Source organism: Microtus ochrogaster, chromosome 5 (genome assembly GCF_000317375.1).
Source record: "Microtus ochrogaster isolate Prairie Vole_2 chromosome 5, MicOch1.0, whole genome shotgun sequence".
NCBI classification, from domain to species: domain Eukaryota; kingdom Metazoa; phylum Chordata; class Mammalia; order Rodentia; family Cricetidae; genus Microtus; species Microtus ochrogaster.
This window is the reverse complement of record NC_022012.1, coordinates 51,948,675-51,956,501: the sequence shown is the minus strand read 5'-3', so window position 1 is coordinate 51,956,501 and position 7,827 is coordinate 51,948,675. Positions and strand designations below refer to the sequence as shown.

Genomic DNA, 7,827 nt, shown 5'->3' with positions numbered 1-7,827 from the left:
GTGTGTTATTTTAACATTGATTTAGTGTGTATGTATGTGTGATGTATACCTGTGGATATACTTATGCCACTGTGTGTGTGTGTTATTTTAACATTTATTTAGTTTGTATGTATGTGTGCTGTATAACTGTGGATATATTCATGCCATTGTGTGTGTGTGAATATGTGTGTGTGTATGTGTGTGAGCATGTGGGTTCTGGGGATGAACTCAGGTCACCAGGCTCAACAACAGGCACATTTGTGATGGAGGAGGGTCATCTTTCTATCTGTTGTTTCATTGGTTAAATAAAAAAACTGCCTTGGCCCTTTAATAGGACATAAAATTAGGTAGGCAGAGTAAACAGAACAGAATGCTGGGAGAAAGAAGCTGAGTCAAGGAGTCGCCATGATTCTCCTACAGGACACAGACGCAGGTTAAGATCTTCCCTGGTAAAACACCCCGTGGTGTTACAGGGATATTAGAAATGAGTTAGATCGATATGTAAGAGCTAGCTAATAAGAGGCTGGAACTAATGGGCCAGGCAGTGTTTAAAAGAATACAGTTTCCATGTAATTATTTTGGGTATAAAGCTAGCCGTGCGGGCGGCTGGGTGGCGGGACACAGCCCCGCTGCTCCTATTACAACACATTTGTACACTGAGCCACCTTACTCATCCATCCTTGAGCATGTTTTAAAGTAATGAGCTTGAAACTCCATTTTTTAAATTTTATTACGAGGGTGTCTATGTGTCTGTGTGTGTCTGTGTGCCTGTCACAGCATGTGGAGGTCAAAACAACTAGCAAAAACTGGTTCTCTTCTTCCACCGTGTGGGTCTAGGGGATGGAACCTGGGTCATCAGGTTTGGCAGTAGGCAACTTTATCCTCAGCCATATAACCGGCCTCAACAGACTTCATACTTCTACCACAGGCTTGAAGTAAGCAACCCAGTGAAGAAAAGCATCAGGATTTTTAAAAATAATCTATCCCTACCTAAGAAAAATTTCCACAAAAAGCATCCACAATCAACTTCCAAGTGTTGTCTGTCTGACCACACTGAGCAGCTCTAAGGGGATAGTAAGTGGTGGCTTCCCCGGGTGGTGACCTCCCTTCCACACTGGCTGAGAGGCAGCTAGCGCAGCACAGGCTGCTCAGAGCTGTGCTCCAGGAGGCTGAAACTGGGGCTGCCCACTGGTGTGAAGATCCTGAGGAGGAGCTGTGCTCACCACTGCTTGAAGAAACAGCAACACTGGAGTGGAGAAGTGCCTGGGTGACTTGGAATAGTCTTGCTAATGGGCAGGACCTGGAGGAGACCATCCAACAGTAAAGGTAAACACGAGAGTATAGGACTTCCACCCCACTAATATCCTTGGTCATAGAACACCCCAAACCCAGACACCCACCACCTCCACATGGAAAGAATGATCCAAAGCACACCTGAGAGGAAGTTAGAATTGGCTGGTGTAGGGAATTTTGGCAGAAAGTAGAGTCCTCATCCAGAACACTCTCTCTCTCTCTTTCTCTCTCTCTCTCTCTCTCTCTCTCTCTCTCTCTCTCTCTCTCTCTCTCTATCTCTGACAAAAAGGAAAACTAATTTAATGTGTTTGAGTTACTAAGACTAGTGAACCTCCCCCTCAACCTTCAGAGGTTAGCATTAGAGAGAGGAAGAGAGAGAGAAAGGTGGAGGGAGGAAGGGAGGAAAACTCTTCTTCCCAACCAGGGGAACTACCCCCCTTCTCTCTCCACACCTATTCTGTAATATTCCCTCTATTACTTCTCATATCTATAACCCATCTGTTTTTCCCAGGTATTCCTTCACTCCCTTTTTTCCTCTTTCCCCATTCTGTCCTTGCTTTATTTTTTAATTATTAATATCTTTACCTCTAAAGAATTATGAAGTACATGCTTCCTGACAGTACACTAGGAGGCAGTCTCTGAACCTCTGGATACACAACCCAAGTATCCAAGTGCCCTCTACTACAAGTTAACACTGGGCCTGGTGTCAACAATTGCTACTGCAGTCAGCTTTCTTTCTCCCTAAAAACTAGTCAGAAACATAAACCCACGTGAAGATAATGCAGGGAGACTCACATCAATATGAACCCCCCAATAAAAGAGGGAAAGAGAAAATAAAAAACAGAGGACCCATTTTTCAAAGCAAAAGAAACACATACATCCACCAACCAACCAAGAGAAGCTGGTCATTACAATAGCTCAGAACTCCTTCATACCGGAAAGCAAAGCACAGGGAAAAATGAAAGGATTTCAGAGTCTTATATTTTAAAAGTAACAAAAAAGACCTCATAGAAGACTCAAGTAAGCAAGGAAATCAATTCAGGACCCTCCCCAAAAAAAGGGTAGCAAAATAGAATAAACAATAAGCAATTAAGAGGAGAAATTCAGAAGCATGTAAGGGAAAATCCAAAAGGAAAAACAACCAAAGAGAAATTCTGGAAGTGAATCAGTCAGTGAAATAATTGACACAATGGACAGCAGCACCAACAGATTGAGAGGAAGAAAGAATTTCAGGGATAAAAGACAAGGTTGGGACAACGATACATTCAGAAACCCAGAAAAATTAATAATTATGACTGAACCTTCTGAGAACACTGGGAGACATCCAAAAGAGCACGCCTAAAACTCATGGAATAGACGAAGGAACTGAGATAAAAATTTTAAACATGGACAATTTTATTCAATTAAATTAAAGCAGAGAATTTCCAAGATCTGAAGGGGAAACGTGGGTACAAGAAGTACTGAGAATCCTAAATAGACAAGATCAAGAGAAAAAAAAGTCCCCACGGCATGCTTTGACAGCCCATATACTAAAAATTGGAATGATACAGAGATTAGCATGGACCCTGTGCAAAGATGACATGCAAATTCATGAAGTATTCCATATCAAAAAAAAAGCAGTCCCCATGACATGTAATCAAGATGTCAAGAATACAAAGCAAAGAAACAATATTAAAAGCTGCTAATGAAAAAAAATGTCAATTAGCAAAGAGGAACATCAAGGTAATATGAGATCTCTCAGCAGCAACAAAAAAAAGACAAAAAAATACGTATTTAACATATTTCAAGCCATGAAACTAAATTCCTGCCAAGAAAGATTACTATATTCAGAAAAGCTATCCTTTTTTTAAATTTTTTCCTTTAATAAAAAAGCTTTACACAAACAAGCCATTAGCTTATTCCAAAAAAGTAGTCTAAGGTCTTTGTTTTAAAACAGCTTAAGTTATATGATATATATGTATATGCATAATATATATATATATATATGTATTCAGAAACAAAAAAATAAAACAAGAAAACACACTAGATCTTTTTGCTATCCTCTTCTGGAGCTTCTGGATCCATTCAGTTCACATTCTAGAATACCTATATTAGCAGAGTCTTCACATGGCACCAGTTGAGTGAGTGCTGTGCAAACAGTAATAATCGCTGGTATGCATATAAAATGCATCAAAAATTGCTATATGCAACAATGAGATCAGCCATCCCAACTTGCCCCCACTGAAAACTATGTAACCTCTTACAGGTATTAGTGTTCCAACTCTTAGTGTTTGTAGTGGGCCGCTTGGTCCCTTTCAGTCTGTTTGCTTATTGAGGGTTCAGTTGTTCCTACTTTAAGAGGCAGTTTTCTGTCAGCATCTCAATGTGTACTTCACTTCCCACTGAAACATGAGTTAGGTAATTATTTCCCATAAGTCTGATTGCTTTTTTATAGGCACAAGTGTTTAAAGACGTCCTCTGACTTTTTGTTGTTGCTGTTGTTCTGGTTTTTTTTTTTTTTAGATCTTTTGTTTTTATTTCCTTTTTGTTTAGTTTGTTTTGTTGTTTGTTTGTTTGTTTTTTGAAACAATGTTTCTCTGTAACTTTGGAGCCTGTCCTAGAACTACCTCTTTTAGACCAGGCTGGCCTCGAACTCACAGAGATCTGCCTGCCTCTGCCTCCCAAGTGCTGAGATTAAAAGTGTGTGCCACCACCACCTGGCCAGAAAAGCTCTTTTAAAATTGATGGAAAGGATGAATGAGATGGCTCATCAGATCAAGCCTCTTACCTCTTCGCCTGACAACTTGAGTTTCATTCCCCAGAGCCCACTTGGCAGCAAGAGAGAACAACTCACACAAGCTGTCCTCTGACTTCCCTACGTGTGCCCATGGTGCATAGATGATGCAGGTACATGTGTGTACATACACACAATAAAAATAAATAAATAACTGAGTGTAAAAATAAGCTAAAGTTGATGGGTAAATAATAGCAATTCAGGACAAGCACAACAAATACAATTCATAGGTGTAGAAAATACTTGAATAATATACACAGGGGAAGACAATCTCATTCATGAAAACACAAGAAAGGATAAATTTCATGATAGAAGTAGATGAGCAAGAGAGTTTAGAAGAAACACACCACATCCAATACAGCAAACCAACAAACTCCTAATACTTCTATGGGAGGGAGATAAGAGCTACTACTACCAACATTGCAACCAGTCAGAAAACCAACCAAACCATAGGAAATAGCAAACCACTGAGTGGGGGAATGGGATGAGAGGAGGCAGGGGAAACTGCAATAAGGATTAAAATAAATTAATAAATTTAATTAATAAAGAAAAATAACTTTAAGGGCATGTGGCCTTACCTCATCATTCAAAGGAGGTAGATGTCTCAACGAGAGGGCTCAGCAGGTAAGAGCTAAGTTACCCACATGGTAGAAGAAGAGAATCAACTACCACAAGTTGTCCTACAATCTCCATGTTTACTGTGGCATTTATGCATACAAACGCAGCCACACACGATAGTAGCAATAAGTAAAATAAATTTCAAACCAAATTGTCTGTTGTCTCCAAAATAAACTCTCTCTTCCTTAGGTTGCTTTGGTCAGGTATTTTGTCATAGAAACAAGACAAGCCTCGAGGACAACTTTAACAAGTACAGAAGAATTGGAAAAATTCCTTGGGTCCTATTGTGGGATAAAATTGATAGCAAGAAAACATTGCTAGCACATCAGTATTTGGAGACAGAACAATGTAGCTGAAGGAGCAGTATCTTTGGAGAAATCATAGAAGAAACTTTTTTTTTTTTCGAGGCCAGCTACAAAGTGAGTTCAGGACAGCTAGAGATAACATAGTGAAAACTTGTCTCAAAAAAGAAGAAGGAAGATATAAATAACTTAGATCTATAACAAGGCTGAAGGAGTAATTAAAAGTCTCCCCCAAACAAGAAAAGAAAAAGCCCAAGACTAGAGGAATTCTCTGTTGGATTCTACTAAACTTTAAAAAAGAGTTAGCACCACTATTTGTAAAACTGTTTCAAAACCATGAGGCAGCAACATTGCCAAACTCACTCGACAGAATCAGTATTGCTCTCATACCGTGACCAGAAAGGATACAAGAAAAAAAAAAGAGGCATCTACAGAATATAATATAAGAAAATAAATATAAGGACAGATGTCACTTGATCATCTCAATAAACTTAGAAAATGCATTTGAGAAAGTTCAACATGCTTTCCTGATGTAAGTACTGAAGAAACAGGAAAAGAAACCTCAGCATAACGAAGGCCACACAGAGGTGAGGTTTTGATCAGGGCATGGAGGGAAGGTGACGTTGACGATATTCCAGAAGAAATATGAGCAATCAGCCCCTCACCCCAGACAGACAGACAACCAACAACAGACTAAAGTTCTACTTGATGAAAAATGAGTTTTATTGGGGTTATGTACAGGAATGTTGGTGAGAGGGTGATGGGGAAACTATCAACCAATCACATCAGAAATAACTCAAAGACAACTGTTTCCCCAAAGCCCACTCCAGTATGGGTGCAGCACACTGCACAGCCTGCAGGTCGTTCAACAGGTTGGAGGGTGTCCTTTCCCTGTGGCTCCGTCTGTCTGAACCTCTTCCAGGCAACTCACTGGTCTCTTCTTCCAGGCTGCTGGGCCTGTCTGAGAGTAATACTCATGGGCCTTTACTGTTTTTAAATACTACTGGGGAGGGAGGTCTCATGAATCCAGTCAATTTCATGGACTTCCTGAAGCTGATTTGAACTCTTGGCTTCCTTTCTTAAGGAGTGTCCCTACAAGGTGGAGTGTTTGACTTTCCTTAGAATACCATGTTATTTAACTTCCTTATAAATACCCTGTCTTAAAATATCTTGTTATTTCACCCCCCTTTTACATCTTGTTTCTTAAGAAGTTTCCCTCTGAGATGGAAGATTTTAATCTCCCAGGAAACTGGTATACAACAGAAGGGTACCAGCAAAATGGAGCCAGGAGGTTAAATAAAGCGTATAGGGAGGGGGAATGGACAAGAACAAAGTTATGTATGAAAATACTGTAATGAAACCCGTTATCTTGTATGCTAACCTTAAAAAGCAATAAAAACAAACAGATAAAGACCTACAACACATAAGCTGGTTCTCTAAAACATTCCTTGAAAGTAATTTCTTAAAGTTGCCAAAATTTCTAGTTCTTTAGAAATTCTTTGTTTTCATAATCTCTACTGTCAAACTGTTGAAGGTGGCAGGAACAGTTCACACGAATTTTTAGCAACTCCCCACTCACCACTCAAAGAAAATAGAGACAACATTTACCTTTCTTGCCACGGGCTCTAAAAACCTTCCAAAAAAAAGCTAACTTTTTTTTTAATGGAGAAGGTGTTTCCCAATTATGTTAAGCACAGGGAATCATTAAGCAGGCACCTACCGCTCCAGGGAAAAGTCTACACGTTCAACTCTAGTCACCATAAAATAGAGGTACTGTAAACAGAACTCTCGGGCCACCACCACGGCACCTTCAGCCTTCATTTGGTGGTCTCACCTTCTCAGTAAGGCTATTCCAAGGCTGCTGATAGCATCCAATTAATCAGCCAGTATTAGACTTTGTGATACAGAGCAATGAGGTGCTAACGAGGACCACGTGTGGTTGTGAATGGCCTCCGTGTGGCCAGTCATGCTCAGCCCAGTAGAGAGGAAACACTCAATATGAAGGAGCCACCAGGGGGCTTAGAAGTGGTGCCAAGTTGCAACGTTCAGCATGTGTGGGATGGCACCGTCCTCAAGAAGAGCCCAAAGGTGCACTGATGCTTTTATTCTATCCAGTATCAAAATATTTTCAGGGTTCCTGTCTACTCAAGATAATTGTGGGCCCATGACATTTTAGCACTTAACAATCAAAACCAACTCATTAGGGACACTGAGTTCTTTGGAAAAATAAACGTGTTAAATTATGCCATGTATCAGCTGGCAGATTGCAAACAATTGCTAGTTCATTACCATCTGAAACACGCTTTGGGGAGCTCAAGTTCCAGGCTAACTCCAAGATTCACACATTTTCATATCCTTACATTTACATCAATATTTTATTAACTCAAAACCAACAGCATATTGATATGAGTGGCCCATGTAGAATTCCTGACTAAGTGTCCCTCAACCAGGTGTGTCTCTGAGTGGCAGACTTTGGTCATTGATGCTCATAGGGTCTGAAGTTGGGCTCTGAAGTTCTTTTTATTTCTCTTCCCATCCTATGTATGTATATTGTTAATGCGCAGGCAGTACTTACATCTATAGATGGCACCCGTATTTTGTTTGGCATAGAGTCGTGAGTATACATTAGGATTGGGATGCTTGTTAGCCCCACAGTTTGTTCCGCACCAAAGTTTAGGAGTGAGCGCATTAGTATTTTGAGATATGATTTAATTAACATTTCACTTATATATAAAAGACCACACATTTATTTCTGTGAACAACTCTAAATTGTTCTGTTGTGTAGGATTTTTTATAACTTCATATTTGTTGATGCTTTCCATTCTGGTTAGTATTGCTATATAACAAACCACTGCAAAATTA

General features: G+C 39.8%; 1 non-coding gene across 1 annotated transcript; it reads left to right on the top strand.

Annotated features, from left to right (window-relative positions):
- Window positions 1–2,778: 2,778 nt before the first annotated feature.
- LOC113456175 lies at window positions 2,779–2,882 on the top strand. The gene has a single exon (XR_003377034.1). It is a non-coding gene; the product is annotated as a U6 spliceosomal RNA (small nuclear RNA).
- The last annotated feature ends 4,945 nt before the right edge of the window (window positions 2,883–7,827 follow it).